The sequence below is a fragment of the Symphalangus syndactylus genome, chromosome 7 (assembly GCF_028878055.3).
Source record: "Symphalangus syndactylus isolate Jambi chromosome 7, NHGRI_mSymSyn1-v2.1_pri, whole genome shotgun sequence".
NCBI classification, from domain to species: domain Eukaryota; kingdom Metazoa; phylum Chordata; class Mammalia; order Primates; family Hylobatidae; genus Symphalangus; species Symphalangus syndactylus.
In genome coordinates this window covers 64,822,835-64,840,466 of record NC_072429.2, presented here as the reverse complement: position 1 = coordinate 64,840,466, position 17,632 = coordinate 64,822,835, and the positions used below count along the sequence as shown (strand labels likewise).

The 17,632-nt window shown below is 41.4% G+C and overlaps 1 protein-coding gene across 10 annotated transcripts in view; it reads right to left on the bottom strand.

Annotated features, from left to right (window-relative positions):
- RB1CC1 (RB1 inducible coiled-coil 1) overlaps positions 1-17,068 on the bottom strand; it is a 99,200-nt gene extending 82,132 nt beyond the window's left edge. For 7 of the 10 annotated variants that reach the window (XR_008658990.2, XM_055286424.2, XM_055286425.2 and 4 more), the window contains exon 1: positions 16,636-17,030. The gene's annotated coding sequence lies outside the window, so the exon portion shown is untranslated. Of the gene's footprint in view, positions 1-16,635 lie in introns of all 10 variants that reach the window. The other 3 variants (XM_055286419.2, XM_055286420.2, XM_055286422.2) reach the window with 3 other exon arrangements.
- Positions 17,069-17,632: the final 564 nt, after the last annotated feature.

The window sequence follows — 17,632 nt, the reverse complement described above, 5'->3', positions numbered from 1 at the left end:
GAATAAGCATTCCACAGAACAATGACTCTGTTTCTTCAACAAATGGTTTCTTAAAAAAAAAAAAAAGAGAGAGAAGACTTTTATAAACTAAAAAAGATGGAAGAGACAAAATAAACAAATGCCATGTGTGAACTTGTTTGGATCCTGGATCCCGACTCAAAACAACTGTATAAAAACATTTTTGGGATAAATGTGCAAATCTAAATATGGACAGGGTATCAGATTATGAATTACGATTACTTTTGTTTGGATGATAATGGCATTGTAGTAACAGAAAATGAACTCTGAAAAATTAGTGTGTAAAATGATGCCTAAGTCTTACTTTAAACTAGTCCAGCAAAAATAAGTGAAGGAAGGAAGGCTGGAAGGAAAGAACAGAATTAGCTGGGCAGTAGAAAGGTGAGATTGGCAATATGTTGGTATTTATTAAACCAAGTGAGATGGTTATATTAGGTTCACTGTAACATTCTCTCTACTTTTGTATATGTTTGCAAATTTCCTTAATAAAACACTAGAAAACGTATTATTTTAATCACATTCAACATTCATATTGCAGGTCGGAATGTACTTTAAATAATTATGATGTTTCTGGAAAGCAACTGTGTGTGTGGAGGTAGATAAGCAAAGGTTTTATAAAATCACATTTCCTTAAGCCAATAACTGTACCATGAACTCAATTTTAGGGAAAAAATTTGAAATAGTTAAAGCATACACAAGACACTTTCCTACATTTATTAGTAACAAATATTTGCCTACTCATTCTTTTGTTATTCATATTATAAGACAGGATTTAAAATGTTATGGATAAAAATTAAAAATTTGATTTATACATTTTTTAAGACAGGATCTCGTCCTGTCACCCAGGCTAGAGTATAGTGGCGGGATCACAGCTCACAGCACCTCACAACCCCCCCTGGCTCAAGCAATTCTCCCACTTAAGCCTCCCAAGTAACTGGGACTACAGGCATGCATCACCATGCCCAGCTAATTTTTTGTAGAGACGGGGTTTCTCCATGTTGCCCAGGGTTGTCTTGAATAGAAATTTTAAAATATGAGAGAATAATTTTATTTTATTTTTTTTTAGACAGAGTCTCGCTCTGTGGCCCAGGCTGGAGTACAGTGGCGCCATCTTGGCTCACCGGAAGCTCTGCCTCCCAGGTTCACGCCATTCTCTTGCCTCAGCCTCCCAAGTAGCTGCGACTACAGGCGCCCGCCACCACGCCCAGCTAATATTTTGTATTTTTTAGTAGAGACGGGGTTTCGCTGTGTTAGCCAGGATGGTCTCGATCTCCTGACCTTGTGGTCCGCCCGCCTCAGCCTCCCAAAGTGCTGGGATTACAGGCGTGAGCCACCGTGCCCGGCCAGAGAATAACTTTTAATAAAGCTTACAGTATTAATAAAAACAGTATATGTAATGGTTTTTTTTTGTTTGTTTTTTTGGAGACAGAGTCTCGGTCTGTCTCCCAGGCTGGAGTGCACAGCAACCTCCCCTTCCCGAATTCAAGTGATTCTCCTGCCTCAGCCTCGGGAGTAGCTGAGACTACAGGCACCTGCCACCACGCCCAGCTAATTGTTTTGTATTTTTAGTAAGGCAGGGTTTCGCCATGTTGGCTAGGCTGGTCTGGAACTCCTCACCTCAGGTGATCTGTCTGCCTCAGCCTCCCAAAGTGCTGGGATTACAGGCATGAACCACTGCACCCGGCCTTCAATATGATTTTTTAGATGGTCAAAAAGAATGCAGAGGAAAGGAAAAAAATCTAACTCTAAGCTAACCCTAACCCAAAACAATTAATAACAAGTGTCTGTAGGTACTGAATTGGTAATACTCCAGTAAAACATTTAGCTGCTGTCAGAATACACCACACTCCTTGGTTATAATCTGACCTAAACAGAAGAAAAAACAACTGACTGCAGAGGAAGAACTTAACAGACCTGGTTAAAATTCTTATTCTGCCACTTACAAGCTGGGTGATTTTAGAAAAGAAATTTATCCTAGCATTCAATTTTCTTATCTCAAAAGTAGGGATGACATCTTCCTCACAGGGCTATTGTAGGGGATATCTGTTCTTCAAAATTTACAGGTCTAAAGTAACAAGAGAATGAGAAGCAGATGGAAGTATAGCTAAAACAAGATTGGCCATGAGGTGATAACAACCGAATCAAAACAATGGGTACATCATAGCTCATTCTTCTATTGCCTATCTTTCTGTGTTTTTGATTTCTGTAAGAATTATAAAGATACAGCCGGGCATGGTGGCTCACGCCTGTAATCACAGCACTTTGGAAGGGAAAGGCAGGTGGATCACTTGAGGTCAGGAGTTCAAGACCAGCCTGGCCAACATGGTGAAACCCCGTCTGTAGTGAAAAAGAAAAGATACAAAATTAGCTGGGCATGGCGGTGCATGCCTGTAATCCCAGCTACCTGGAAGGCTGAGGCAGGAGAATCACTTGAACCCGGGAGGCAGAGGTTGCAGTGAGCCGAGATTCCGCCACTGCACTCCAGTGAATCTCCGTCTCAAAAAAAAAAAAAAAAAAATTATAAAAATACAAAAACAAAAGAAAGTTCATAGAACAATCCCAGTGTTTCCGCACCCACACAACAGGATAAAAATGTCTGAATGATGCCAGGAGCTGTTTCACCAAAGCAAGTCCATTTTATATAAGGCTACTATAAAGAACCATGTCTACTCTAATACCTACCTACTGGCACAGTGCCTATACAAGAGCTATGTGCATGCTCGAAATTACCTATATAATCCCCTCCCATAATTCATGCTACACAAAAAACTTTAATTTTTCCCTCTACCTATTCCTCACACTCATCTTTTCTCATATTGATGGGAAGAGGTAACTGAAACACTCTGAAGGCAGTCTTTCACTGTGGTAAGACAGAGCTGAGAAAATTTTCTTTCCCATTATGTCTCAAAGAAAATCAGCAACATACTGGGTGCACTGGCAGCACCCTTGGGAGGCCAAGGCAGGTGGATTACTTGAGATCAAGAGTTCCAGACCAACCTGGGCAACATGGTGAGACTCCATATCTACAAATATACAAAAATTATCCAGGTGTGGTGACGCACACCTGTAGTCTCAGTTACGGCAGGGTGGGGTGGGGGCACTGAGGCAGGAGGATGGCTTGAACCTGGGAGGTTGAGGCTGCAGCAAGCAGAGATTGTGCCACAGCACTCCAGCCTAGGCAACAGAGCCAAGACTATCTTTAGAAAAAACAAAAAGAAAAGAAAAATCAGCCACATGTTCTTTTTTTTTTTAATCTTTCTTCTTTTTTTTTTATTTTTTATTATTATACTGTAGGTTTTAGCAAGGGCACATGTTCTTAATTAAGTGTGGACTAAGCATATCCTATTGGTCATTGGCATATCTTATTTGCAGCCAATCCATTAACACGAGCAGAACATACAAACAATGTCTAATACACAGAGTGACCACTCTGTAATCCATGGCAAGGCATAAACACTAAATATGCTTTACTAAATAAAGGGAACACAGAAACAATTGCCAATAATGAAAATTACAGTTTCCTATAAGTAAACACGTATACACGAAAACAAACTGCACCAACATCTAACCAATATAAAGGATATTCAAGGTTTTCTTATTCTCAGACTACACTCTCAATCTTAATGTTTAACAACAATCACTACAGGCATGAAACATGAAATCTTTACTTGAATTGAATTTCCCCGGACCTGTCACTGCATTAAGAGGGAGGCTGACCTAGGTGACACGCAAAGTGCCTAATTACTAAACATTCTACAAGTAAGTTGTATAAATTGGACTCTCAAGCCAGTTGTTTAGGGAAACAGACATAACTGGTCTCTTTCTCAAAGGGCTGTACAATCTTATGTATATAACAATGTGTGAAGGACCAGATCTTTTTTTCTTTTTTTTTGAAATGGAGTTTTGCTCTTGTTGCCCAGGCTAGAATGCAATGGCATGATCTCAGCTCACTGCAACCTCTGCCTCCTGGGTTCAAGGAATTCTCTTGCTTCAGCCTCCCAAGTAGCTGTGATTACACGCACCCACCACCACGCCCAGCTAATTCTTTGTATTTTTTAGTAGAGAAAGGGTTTCACCACGTTGGCCAGGCTGGTCTCAAACTCCTGACCTCAGGTAAGGTAATTCACCCGTCTCAGCCTCCCCAAGTGTTGAGATTACAGGCTTGAGCCACTGCCACCAGCCAAAGGACCAGATCTATACAACAGTAAATGGTAAAGGAGTTCGATTACTCCTTTGCCTGAACACTCTGATCCAGTCAAAACAAGAGGACACTGACCTATTTTTCCTCACAAGGATCATTACTTCCTTTTCTTCTTTTCTTTTTCTTTAAGAGATGGGGTCTCTCTATGTTGCTCAGGCTGGTCATGAATTCCAGCCCTCTCAAGTGATCCTCCCACCTTGGCTTCTCCAAGTGCTGGGATTACAGGTGTGACTCACCATGCTTGGCCAGATCATCACTTTTCTTTTTCTTTTTTTTTTTCTTTTGAGATGGAGTCTCACTCTGTTGCCCAAGGCTGGATGTAGTGCAGTGGCACAATCTCAGCTCACTGCAACCTCCGCCTCCTGGGTTCAAGCAATTCTCCCTGCCTCAGCCTCCCGAATAGCTGGGATTACAGGCACCTGCCACCACACCCAGCTCCTTTTTGTATTTTTAGTAGAGATGGAGTTTCACAATGTTGGCCAGGCTGGTCTCAAACTCTTGACCTTAGGTGATCCACCCGCCTCGGCCTCCCAAAGTGCTGAGATTACAGGCGTGAGCCACCCTGTGCAGCCAAAAAATCTATTTCTATCTTGAGCTGTTATTTCAACCCTGGATTATTAATCTTTATGTGGCCATGTAATAAAGCTGGTCAGATTTTAATCGAAATGTATGGTTTATAAAATTAGTTAAATATTCTGTATGGGTACCAGGATGAATAAAATATACCTATTCATGCTAATGTTTTAAATTCTCTTATTAAAAGAAATATCATATGACCTATATAGACCAATTTTGTGTAATCTAAGTCAAAGTTATAAAATTCTACTGAATGAATCTTCTCCAGAAGATCCACGAGCTGCATGGCTTTATTATCAGGAAAAGAAATGTAGATAAAACAGGCCAGGCACAGTGGTTCATGCCTGTAATTCCAGCACTTTGGGAGGCCAAGGCAGGTGGATCACTTGAGGTCAGGAGTTCGAGACTGCCTGGCCAACATGGTGAAACCCCATCTCTACTGAAAATACAAAAATTAGCTGGGCGTGGTGGCTCTCGCCTGTAATCCCAGCTACTCAGGAGGTTGAGGCAGGAGGATCACTTGAACCCGGAAGGTGGAGGTTACAGTGAGCCGAGATCATGCCACTGCATTCCAGCTGGTTGGCAGAGTGAGACTCCATCTCAAAAACAAAAAAAGAAGAAAAAATGTAGATAAAACAATAAAACAACTTTCTTCATCAATACACGTCTGTCTAAATTTCCATTCTCTAATCTGTAAATGTGGATATTTATCATACCTACCTCATACGGCTATTGCAGAAAGAAAAAGAAATCACAGTAAATATTCCCAAAATATTCTCTAGGGACAGGAAATAACTCTGTGACATAACAAAAAGCACTCAAAAGCATCAGTTGAATAAACAGGGTTTCATAAGCAAATGTACTCTTGGGGTTCTAGTAGCAGTACTCTAAGCAAATGACAAAGCAGAATCCAAATAGTAACTTAGTAACAGAGAGAGATCACATGCAGGTAGCTAATTTTCAGCAGTTTCTTTATCAGCCAATGTGTTCCCAGTATCTTATATTAAAAAAAAAAGAAAAGAAAAGTAATCAGCTTGGTTTAATATGTTTTAACATCATATATTAATAAGTACTCCTTGGTTCCACATAAACAGTTACTAAGTATGTGTATCCTCTCTTCCACTTTATTCCCATTAAGCTATCTAATTCAGATCTTCCTACTGCATATCGGGCTCTAACAATTACCTATCTGAGCACCTACTACCTGCGGATTCCATCTAAGATGGCACCACCAACTACATAATCTTAGATTCTTTTAATGTTTACTTCTCCCCAAACTAAAAATGCTTCATAACTTCTACTCAAGTATAAATTCCTTAGACTGACACTCCACTATTTCCTTTATTTGGGTCCCTACATGAAGCTCCCTACCATTTAGGCTGATCTCCTGAAATGAGGTGCATGGATAAATGGATTTTCATGCCTCTACTCATGTCATTCCACAGCTTCCATTATGTAACCAAGAACTCACAAATATTCTGTCGTGAAGTCTTCCTCAATGTACTGGCTGTCAGTGGTCTTGTTCCTGAAGTACTGACAGCCCATACTTCAAATTCCAACTTTCAAGTAACTGTTGGTATTCAGAACATATATAAATGCCCTGCTACACTTTTTTGCCACTTGCCAAATAACTTACATCGCCCAAGCTGTATTGTAAATGGCTAAAAAAAATTTTGGTCACGACATATTATACCTCAATACCTAACATACTACCTAGAGACAGTGAACAGTCAATACATGTTTGAGGTCAAAACCATGGATAAGGAGTACGGCAACCAAAACTGCGAAATCAGAAAGTTGCTCAAAGAGAATCCACAGGAACACTGTCTCTATTCACAAGACTGTATACTTTGTTACATACTCCTATATGCTATCAAAATAACATGATCCCATGAAACTGAATTCTCTCCTTTGTATGTCACAATTGTTAAAAAACATTCAGCAAAAAGGGACATTAGCAATCAAGTACATATTTGGTCACCCCGAAATAAAAAATACTTGGAAAGAAATAAGAGATCTGGTTTTTAGTCCTAGCTTCACATCTTTACTCCTGTGATTTTGAGGAGTTAACCAATTTCTCTGAAACTCAGTTTCCTCATCTTAAAACATAAACGGGTACACTAGATTATTCTTCTGATCTTCTATAAATAGTCAAATCATACATTAAACATGAGTCTAACACACTGAACAAATACTAATTTTAAGAAACTTATTGTGTGCTAGTGCTGAAGAGTAATAAAAAGCATATTACCTGTCTTCCAAAAAGTTCAATAATACTAATATGAAGAGAGGTCTGCAAATGTTAGACTGAGAAAGAATGGACAAGAATTCACACAGAGGTGACATTGAAAAAAAAAAAAAAACCCAACACAAAAGTATATGTAAAATCAAGTTCCAACTAGAAACTGACAGTTTACCCTCACTGATCACATTACTAAAACTTAAGAGGATAAACTTAATAAACCAATGATTTCTTTTAAGAAAACAATCATTAAAAGGAGCTAATTCTTTTATTAACTTGCAACTTTCGGAATGCTTATTATGTACATGTCCCCCTAATTTACGTAAAATCCATTAAATCCTGTAAGTGGGTTGAATCTCTATGATCTAGAACTAAAGTTATTGCATGTAATTGTTAAGTAAGGTACAAGCATAGAAATGAACTGCTATTCAAGGAATTATAAAGTAACTTTATAAGCCTTATATAAATAAGCCTAGTACATAAGTATTACTTTTCACCAAATAGTCACGATTTCCTAAAATTTGACTTGATGCTCGTTTTATACAAAGTCCTTTCTTAACTTTTATAAAATGAAACCATATTTAATACTATACAAGTTAACACAAGCCAATTCTAAATTAAAAGTAACAGGTTAGTAACTCAACAACTGACACAAGATTTTCTTAAATTATTTGACCCTCTGCTTAAACAGTCTTTAGTTTCTGCCCACTAAGAATTACTATAAACTGCCTACCATATATATTGACTTTGTAGGATAGAACAATTGTCAAAACATGTCAAACATACTCATAACTCACACGGTAGTTAACAAGTTAGTAGGAATCATGGTACATTAATAAACATAATGCATGAAACTGAACAGATCCAAATTGATCTTTATACATGCATACATGCACATGTATATCTATACAATAATAGTGGGATTTCAAATTGCGGAGAAAGGATCAACTTTTCATGCAATGGTATTATGACAAATGGCTATCCATAGCATGAAGAAAAATAAAACTATCTGGAAGTACATATTCACTAATGAGAACTAAAACATCAACAAGGTACCACTTTTTACCCTTCAGATTACTACTGATGATTAAAATGAGTGCTAAGTGTTGACAAGATTAACAGTGTGGGTCCACTGGCACATTTCTGACAAAAATACAAACTGGTACAACTTTTAAGGAAATTTAATCTGGCACTATGTATCAAAATTTAAAATGTACAAACCAGCAATTCTACTGCTGGGAGCAAAGAATGAAACAAGTGTACAAAGGTATACACATGCAATGATTTTCATTATACCATTACTTTTTAAAATGATAAATTTAAAAACTATCAATGGAGGTTGGTTAAATAAATTATGCCTATAGTCCTAGCTACTCAGAAGGCTGAGGCAGGAGGATATGGCTTGCTTGAGCCTGGGAGCTGGAGGCTACAGTGAGCTATGATGGCATCACTGCACTCCAGCCTGGGTGACCCAGCAAGATCCTCTCTCTAAAAAAAAATAAATTATGACACAACCCCATAAGGTATCAAATTTTAGACATTTAAAAATGTTTTGATCTATACATATTGATCAGTAAGAAAAGCAATTTACAGTATATATTATGTGATTCTGTTTGTGGATTTTATTTTTACAACTAATGCAGGAGGACATACGTATATGCAAGCACTTAGAAAGTCTGGATCAATTTAATAGCAATCTTTTTAACACTGGCTATCTCTGGATGCCAGACTTTTACTTTCTCCCAGTTCTTTTAAAAATCACATTTTATAATTAGAGGGGAAAAACACTTATATTCATTTAAAAAAAAAAAAAAAAAGATGACACCCTATACATTACAAAGAAATAAAGAACCTGAATTTGTTGCCCCAAAAGAGTTAGTCCCACCAAGAGAGCAAGACAAAGATTCCCACCTGCTTTCCCTATTTCAGTCCCAATCTGAGGTCCTAGGGGAGTTCTGCCCCACTCTCATTCTAAATAGATGGACTTTCACTCAGCCACCCAGGGGCTGGGTGCAGTGGCGCGATCTCTGCTCACTGCAGCCTTCAGCTCGTTGTAGCCTCCGCCTCCCAGGTTCAAGAGATTCTCCTTTGGGAGGCCGAGGGGGGCGGATCACGAGGTCAGGAGATCGAGACCATCCTGGCTAATACAGTGAAACCCCGTCTCTACTAAAAATACAAAAAATTAGCCGGGCACGGCAGGCACCTGTAGTCCCAGCTACTTGGGAGGCTGAGGCAGGAGAATGGCGTGAACTCAGGAGGCAGAGCTTGCAGTGAGCCGAGATCGCGCCACCGCACTCCAACCTGGGCTACAGAGTAAGACTCCGTCTGAAAAAAAAAAATTCCAGCCTCCAGAGTGGCTGGGATTATAGGCACCACCGCCACACCCAGCTAATTTTTTTTGTATTTTTAGTAAAGACAGGGTTTCGCCATGCTGGCCAGGCTGGTCTCAAACTCCTGACCCCAAGTGATCTGTCTGCCTCAGCCTCCCAAAGTTCTGGGAATACAGGCATGAGTCACCACGCCCCAATTGTTATCTTTATGTAAACCTAAGAGGGAGAATAGAACTGTGAAGAGAACATGAGATTTGGAATCAAAAGAAGTATATTCAAGTTCTAGCCCAATGTGACCTGAATTGACTTCACCTAACAAGTTTTTTCATTTGATTACAAAAAGGAAAAAGTGCCTGTCTTGCAGGGTTGTGGTCAGGATCTAACGAATAATCTATACATATATGGAAGTTATGCAAACCATAAAGTGAAATACAAACATCAGTTACTGTTATTAACTAATCCAGATCTCTGTTCTGAGTTCAGAGCTAGCAGTAACTGATGCTACATATTTCCTACTGGAAATCCTACTGTTACCTCAAACTCAACATGTCTAAATTTAAATTCGGTGCTTTTCCTTTAAATCTATTCCCTAATTTATTCATTGTCAATAAACTATCATTCTACTACTGCCCCAAACTTCAGTTATTTCTCTTTTTCCTTTTTTACAAACTTTCCAAAGTGACAATGGACCAGGCTTCAGTTATTTCTGTCCAAGTCCTACCCATTTTTTCCTTTCTAATCCAACCCCTCATTTTCCGATGACATAACCCTTACTTAGGAGCCTGCAACCTCTTCTCTCTGCCTTTAAATCTCTATCCAGCTTCAGTCCTTCCTAAATACTCCCTACCAGTTACAACCAACGTAGTCAGGCTGCTTCCCTCAAATATCTTCCCTAGCACCTTACTGTTGCCTACAGCAGAGCACAAATCTGTGGTTTCTTTACAGCTACACTCTCCTTGTCACCTCTGGTTCAGTACTCAGTTTCACTTAATTGTACTATCTGCCCACCCCTCTTAGCATGTGAATTTGCCAACTTGATATAGGCTAGATTAACATAAAAATGGCAGACTTAGGAACAAAATTTACTTGTATTTGAATACCATCAAACTCACTGAGGCTCAGGTAACCTCTACGTATCAGTTGACAATCTATAAATTGCAACGATACCTTTCACAGAAATGAGAAGGATAGCAATAATGTACTTCAGAGTCCTTTACGGTGCTAGGAATATTCTAAAAGCTTTAAAAATGGTGGCAATTATGACTTTAATTAAACTCCAGCACTCAAGAACTTCATAATTAACCCCAGTTTATTTTTGTGGCAGTATCATCAACTACTCCCTTACATGACAAACCTATACCCTCACTTTACATACTCCTGCCAGGTAAAATACCCCCAACTTTGCTTATCTGAATTTTATTCATCTTCAGAAGTCAAAGTATTGCCGGGTGCGGTGGCTCACGCCTGTAATCCCAGCACCTTGGGAGGCCGAGGCGGGTGGATCACGAGGTAAGGAGATCGAGACCATCCTGGCTAACACAGTGAAACCCCGTCTCTACTAAAAATACAAAAAAATTAGCTTGGCATGGTGGCGGGTGCCTATAGTCCCAGCTACTTGGGAGGCTGAGGTGGGAAAATGGCATGAACACAGGAGGCGGAGCTCACAGTGAGTTGAGATCACACCACTGCACTCCATCCTGGGCGACAGAGCGAGACTCTGTCTCAAAAACAAACAAACAAACAAAGTCCAAGTATTGTCCTATTACCACTTCTGGGAAGTCTTCCCTTACCACAGGTGGCCTATTCTTTCTCCTTTCTCTGAATTTACAGAACTCTTAAGTAGTTAATATAAGGTAGCAGGAATTCTCTTATCTGGGGGGAAAAAACCTATCTCTCATTATGAGGACATCTGTTCCTCCTAAATCCTCCTGGGATACAGTCAGCTATAAATGAAGGGGAGAAGAGAGCTGTATTTTAAAAAATATTGATCCGACAGGGTGGTGGACATTATCTCCATTGATGCAGTAGCCTGTGACCCCTCAATAAGGGAGAATTGCTAATTGCAGTTTACAGAACTAGAGATCAGGCAAAATTATTTCCAATCATCTTTTCTCTCTGAAGCTTTTAGTCCACTTTATATGCCACCCAGCACTTTGGGAGGCCGAGGTGGGCAGATCACCTGAGGTCGGGAGTTCGAGACCAGCCTGACCAACATGGAGAAACCCCATCTCTACTAAAAACATGAAATTATCTGAGTGTGGTAGCACATGCCTGTAATTCCAGCTACTCGGGAGGCTGAGGCAGGAGACTCGCTTGAACCCGGGAGTCAGAGGTTGCGGTCAGCTGAGATCGTGCCATTGCACTCCAGCCTGGGCAACAAGAGTGAAACCATCTCAAAAAAATAAATAAAAATATATTGATCCCACTGCATTTGTTTCCAGATGTACAGAGATAACAATTGAATCCATATATACCCATATTTGAGGAAAAGAACCAGAAAGTATCTCACATACTCATTAATATCTATCCAACTTATCAACTGGAGATTAATTTACAATTTTCTCTTGAGAGATTACCACCATGATGATAAAGTCAATTATCCCAGCCCTACTGTCAACTATTCTAATACTAAGTCAAAACTTAGAATTAGGCCAGACACAGTGGCTCATGCCTGTAATCCCAGCACTTTGGGAGTCCAAGGTGGGTGGCTCACTTCAGGCCAGGAGTTCAAGACCAGCCTGGGCAACATGGTGAAACCCCGTCTCTACTAAGAATACAAGAATTAGTTGGCAGTGGTAGTGCATGCCTGTAATCCCACCTACTGGGAGGCTGAGGTGGGAGGATCATCTGAGCCCAGGAGGCAGTGGTTGTAGTGAGCCTAGATCACAGCATTGCACTCCTGCCTGGGCGACAAGGTAAGACTCTGCCTAAAAAAAACAAAAACAAACAAACAAAACAGAATTCGCTTCCTTATATGATAAGGTGAAAGGGGGACACCCCAATGACAATCTCTGACCTTCAAAACTGGACACATTCATTATTCATCCACTATTTTGGGGGCATCTAAACATAAGCCAGACACTGCTAGGTGCCTGGAATACAAATATCTTCAAGATGCTTTCCAGCTGAATAGAAGACATGAGACTTAGATAACCCTAAAGTGGACTAAAAGCTTCAGAGAGAAAAGATGATTGGAAATAATTTTGCCTGATCTCTAGTTCTGTAAACTGCAATTATTAGCAATTCTCCCTCATTGAGGGGTCATGGGCTACTGCATCAATGGAGATAATGTCCACCACAAATGGAGTGTCTACGTTGCCCAGGGACTGAAAACTGGGCATCAGTCTCCCCAAATCAGATATATTCTAATCTGATCCTACCACTTCTCTGCCAAGAAAAAGAATGAAAGATGAGTAGGTCAGGCATTTTCCTCACATTTCCCTGAAAGAAAACCTTTTTCATAAAAGTTCAGACTTCCTAAATATACACCTTGTCTACAAACTAGACAAGCAACTTCACCAAAAGAATGAAGCGAGCATTTAGAAACGTAGTGCCCAAAGACAGCAAACGAGGTAAAAATAGCAGAACAGGAATACTTTTAAAACAAAAATGAAAAATACTTTGGAGCACACCCTTCAAGTTTTTTCCCTAGGTGTACAGGAAATATGTGTATATTCAGGCAATATGGTTTTATAAAAATGAGGTAACACCCTACCTACTTCTATGGACTTTGCTTGAACGGCATAAAATAACAGAAATCTTTCTGTATCAGTACATATAAATGCATTACACATTTTGGTGTCCCTATCGTTTATAAAAACTATATAAAATGCATGATTTTAGTGAAAATTTTCTAGTTGCGTTTTATTTTATAATGGAAACTAAGAGTAAAACCAAAATTATCTATATAGCAAATATAGAATTATATAAGACAGGGAAGATGGGGAAACAAAAGAAAATGTAGAATTAGCTGCATTCTATTAAACCAAGATTATCTATAAACATACAACCAAATTATTAAACCAGCTTGCCCAAATCTGGCATTTGCAGTAAAACAATTACTAAAAGCCGTTATATTACTGTAATATTAATAATATGGTAGTGAATTAATATTTCAACAGGTATGCTGGACAGTTACTAAACAAGTATAATGTGTGCAATGTGAAGGAAAAAATGAGTGGACAGTCTCAAATCAGTGACAAAAAAAGGAAATGGATCACAATTATTTTCATCTCCTAGCACAATTACAAGCCAATAAAATATGAGAATTCAAAAGAGCAAACTGACGGGTGGAAAAAAATCATGGATGAAAAAAATGGGTGAGGATTGTTATTCCACAATCCTCAGAGCACTCACTAAACAGCTATGAAAGCAGAAACAAATTAACCAAGGAACGAGGGTACTTGGAGGCAAACTTACAAAAAGTAATCCAACAGAACTGGAACTTTACAAAGGGATGGAAAGAAATGCCATCCTCTCAGGACCCTAAATGATGGGGGTACAGTTTACAGTCAAATTAAGTTGATTCGGTCCATAATAAATAAAGAATCAGAGACAAGTAATCTTTACATCCTTTTATCTATGTGAGTTAAGCAAAAACTCATCAACCTAGCACTATACAATCGGCTTGGCTAGCCTTTTATCTATTCTACATCCTCAACGTAATCTGCATTTGTCATTTACCTCCATGAAAATTTCCAGTGGTTGCCCATTTCCTATAAATAAATATACACACATAGACATATATGTCTTTCTTGTTCATTGTTGCATTGTTGAAGCTAAAAGAGTATGCTGCAGGGGTTCAATTAGCATTTCAGGAATAAATGAGGTGAATTTGGCTTCAACTGCTTTCCAGCCATGCTGGGTTTACTTGAATTCATCTGCAGACCTTTGTGAGTTACAGCACATTAGTTTCCTTACTATGGCTTCCAAATCTGGATACATAGAGCCCCACAATCTACCATTACTACCCCCTCTCTCATACTAGTCCAGCTTCATTTTTCTTGGTATATGCCATATATATCAGAGCCTTTCCATTTACTGTTTCTTCCGCCAAAAATTCCTTTCGAGAGTCACACACTTAGACCCCTTACTTCTCTTGGGCCTTTATTCAAAAGTCAATCAGTGGCCGGGCTTTAGGAGTCCGAGACAGGCAGATCACCTGAGGTCAGGAGTTCAAGACCAGCCTGGCCAACATAGTAAAACCCAGTCTCTACTCAAGAACAATTACTTAAACATTTTTATGTTCCTCATGTAACTAGTTCAAAAACCTCACAGTGGTAAAAAGATAATAAAAGAATCATGAAAGTGTGTTGAAAGGGACTGCTAGATTTTCACCTAAGTGTCTTAGGCCAGTATTACTACAAAAGAAAAGTGTAACTGGAGTTAGAAAACATCATTACCTGAATGAGAAAATTTTATCAGCCATTCTTTTAAAAAGATATTCATAAGACATACACATCTGAAAAGTAAAGTATGTAGATGCTCAAATATTTGCTGAATGTATGATTTAAAATTTTAAGTTAATCTTTATATAGAGTCTAAAAACTTTTCTCAGGCTAACATAATCAAAATTTAGGTTCAAAATTTCGAAAAACAAAAGTCTTGTGTCCTCTGCCTTTATGAACTTGATTTGCTAAAAGTAAATCTGCCACGCATCCTGATCTTGTGTTTGGCAGCAAGAGCCAAAAAAAAAAAAAACTCAGGGACAAAAGTACCGCTTCATTGTCTTCCCTGTCGTCCAATAACAAACATATAAAGGATTAAGTACATAAACAATCATATCTTGATTATCATAAAAAGTTCAAAATAGACTAAATAAAATTACTTTAAAAACGAACTACGTCAATATCCACTTTCCATCAACAGAGGTTTCTCAACATAAGCATTATGTGCTTATAAAGCACATAAAGCATCCCTGACATAAAACTTTATCCAGGTTTTGAACACAATCACAAACATTAAAAGACATGACAGGAATGTTATTGAGAAAGTATCTTCATTAGGGACAAATTCTGTTACAACAAATATAAAAAGTGAACATATTTTCACATTCCTAGCAATGGTCTGCTTATAAATCCAATAATACAAAAAATAAATTCAGCCACCTCCCTCAGTAGTCCCTTGGTTTCTCCGTTTTATCTGATCATAAGTGGAAGGACCCTCTTTTTATCGTCTATCACAATGTAATACATTCTTGATTAAACACACAATTAGGTCTACTTAAGTCTCTTCCTAAATTGCTAACTGCCCAAACCTATGTATAAATCATACAAGCTTCACCAAAACACAAAAACTTAAGAAACTACACAATAAAATGGTTTGCAAATAGGTACACTTTAAATGTTTGCAGCAGACTTGAGAACATTCCCATCTGGCTGAATGTCTCGTAGTAACGTGACTCTTTATCAACAGTGAGCACGAGTCTTCCTTGGCAGCCAGGTCTACACTACTTCAAGGTATGACCACACTTTAAAGAGTCATGATGGAAACGACTAGATTACGAAACCATAAACAGTAAACACAGCACATCCACCAGGCGGTGGAAGAAACTATAGAGAGATTCCATTCAGAAGCTGCCATTTCTACTGTTGGTTAATGTATTTTTGTTTCTACCAAGGAAGCTGTGAAATCCGCGTGCACACCCATCCCAAATCTATCCGTGGGGCGGGCGCAGGCTGAGTCATTCCTAGGAGTAACTTTATACCGTAGAATCCTCGCACTCTGGGGTCGGGACAAAGACATCATCTCTCCGTTCCTCCCACTCGGTAAGCTTCGTTCGGCCTCGGCCAAACTCCACTCTCCCGTTTCTCAAGTCCAACACAGAATTAAGGGCTGATCCCTGGCAGCGATGAGCACAAGTCAAGATGCGTCTCGGGGGGTTCGGAGGTCCCGCGCCCTCGGCCACTCCCGCAACTAGGCCGGGTGCTGACCGGCAGCGCAAAGGGAGGGATCCCAAGGCTCCGGCCGAGGAAGCCGCAGGCAGCCCCGCAGCGAGAGGATCCGACTCACACCTCCCGCAGCCTGGTGGAGCATCGACTCGAACCGCTTTTGTCTCCACAGGGGCTGTCGCGCCGGGAAGGCGGCCAGTGGGCAACACCTGCCGGGGCGGGAGGCGCCGGGGCCCCCCGGTGCACACACCTGCGCGTGGGCCGAGCTCAGGCCGGCCGGAACTCTGGACCCTGCGACCCCGGCCCACCGTGTCAGGGCCCGCCGCGCGACCGCTGTGCCAGATGGGGGAAGGGGACACGGGCGGCGGCGACACTTACCCGGCAGCGCCTCCTCCTTCCCCGGCGGCAGCAGCAGAGCCAGCGACCCCCGGCACCATCTTCCGCCGCCGCCCAGTCCTTGGCGGCGGCTACCAACCGCCCATTCGGCACCGCTAAGCCGACACAACCGCCGGCGTCCCGGCCGCCCGCCCGCCGCGGCCCCGAACTCTAGGAGGCAGGGAGGGGTCCGGGCGGAGAAGGACGCAGGCAGGCCCCTCGGCTCTGGGTCTGGGGCCGGGGGACAGAAGGCCGCGGCCTGTCAGAGCCGAGGGGCCCAGGCGACTGGGGGACCCTGAGGCAACGCCGAGGGCTCGGCAGGGCCGCGGACACCGCCGCGGCTTGGTTTGTTTTTGTCGACTCCGTCTCTTCCTCCGCGGCGCATGCCGGGAAACGGCCTGCCGGGGGAGGGGCGCGCCTGGAGGCGCAGAGAGGCATCTACGCAGGTCCGGAAGTCGGCAGCCTGCCGGGAAGGGGGCGGCCCCGCCTCCGGCTCTCGGCCTGCCGGGCATGTTGGCTGTCCTGGCCTGACCCTGGAAGACTCCGCTGGGACCGCCTGTTATGGTGCTAGCTGCGTCCCGGTGCGTACTTTCCCAAGGTGAGTTTGACCTTCTTTGCGACAGCGAGTAGGCCCTGACTAAGGTCGACCCACCAAACATTGGATCGTCCCCAGGCGAAAGAGAGCTTGTGCCCCTCAGCCTGTCGCGGAGGAGCGGAACCAGTCGAGGGTCTGGTGTCCCCGTCGCCTCTCCAGGGGCAACCTACGGACTAGGCCAAGGTCTGTAACAGGATAACGTACCAGCGCCTGGCCCAGGCGTTCCTGCTGCCACCTCCCCGCATATCCGGACCGCCGGGACTGCACGCAGCTGGCAAGCGTCCCCCTGTTAACTCTGCAAGGGTAGGGCGGCACAATTTCTCAGACCAGGTAAGGCAAGAAAACATCCAAGAGAGAAGAGAGGGAAGGTTAGGCCGATCGGAATGAAAATGTAAACGCCACAAC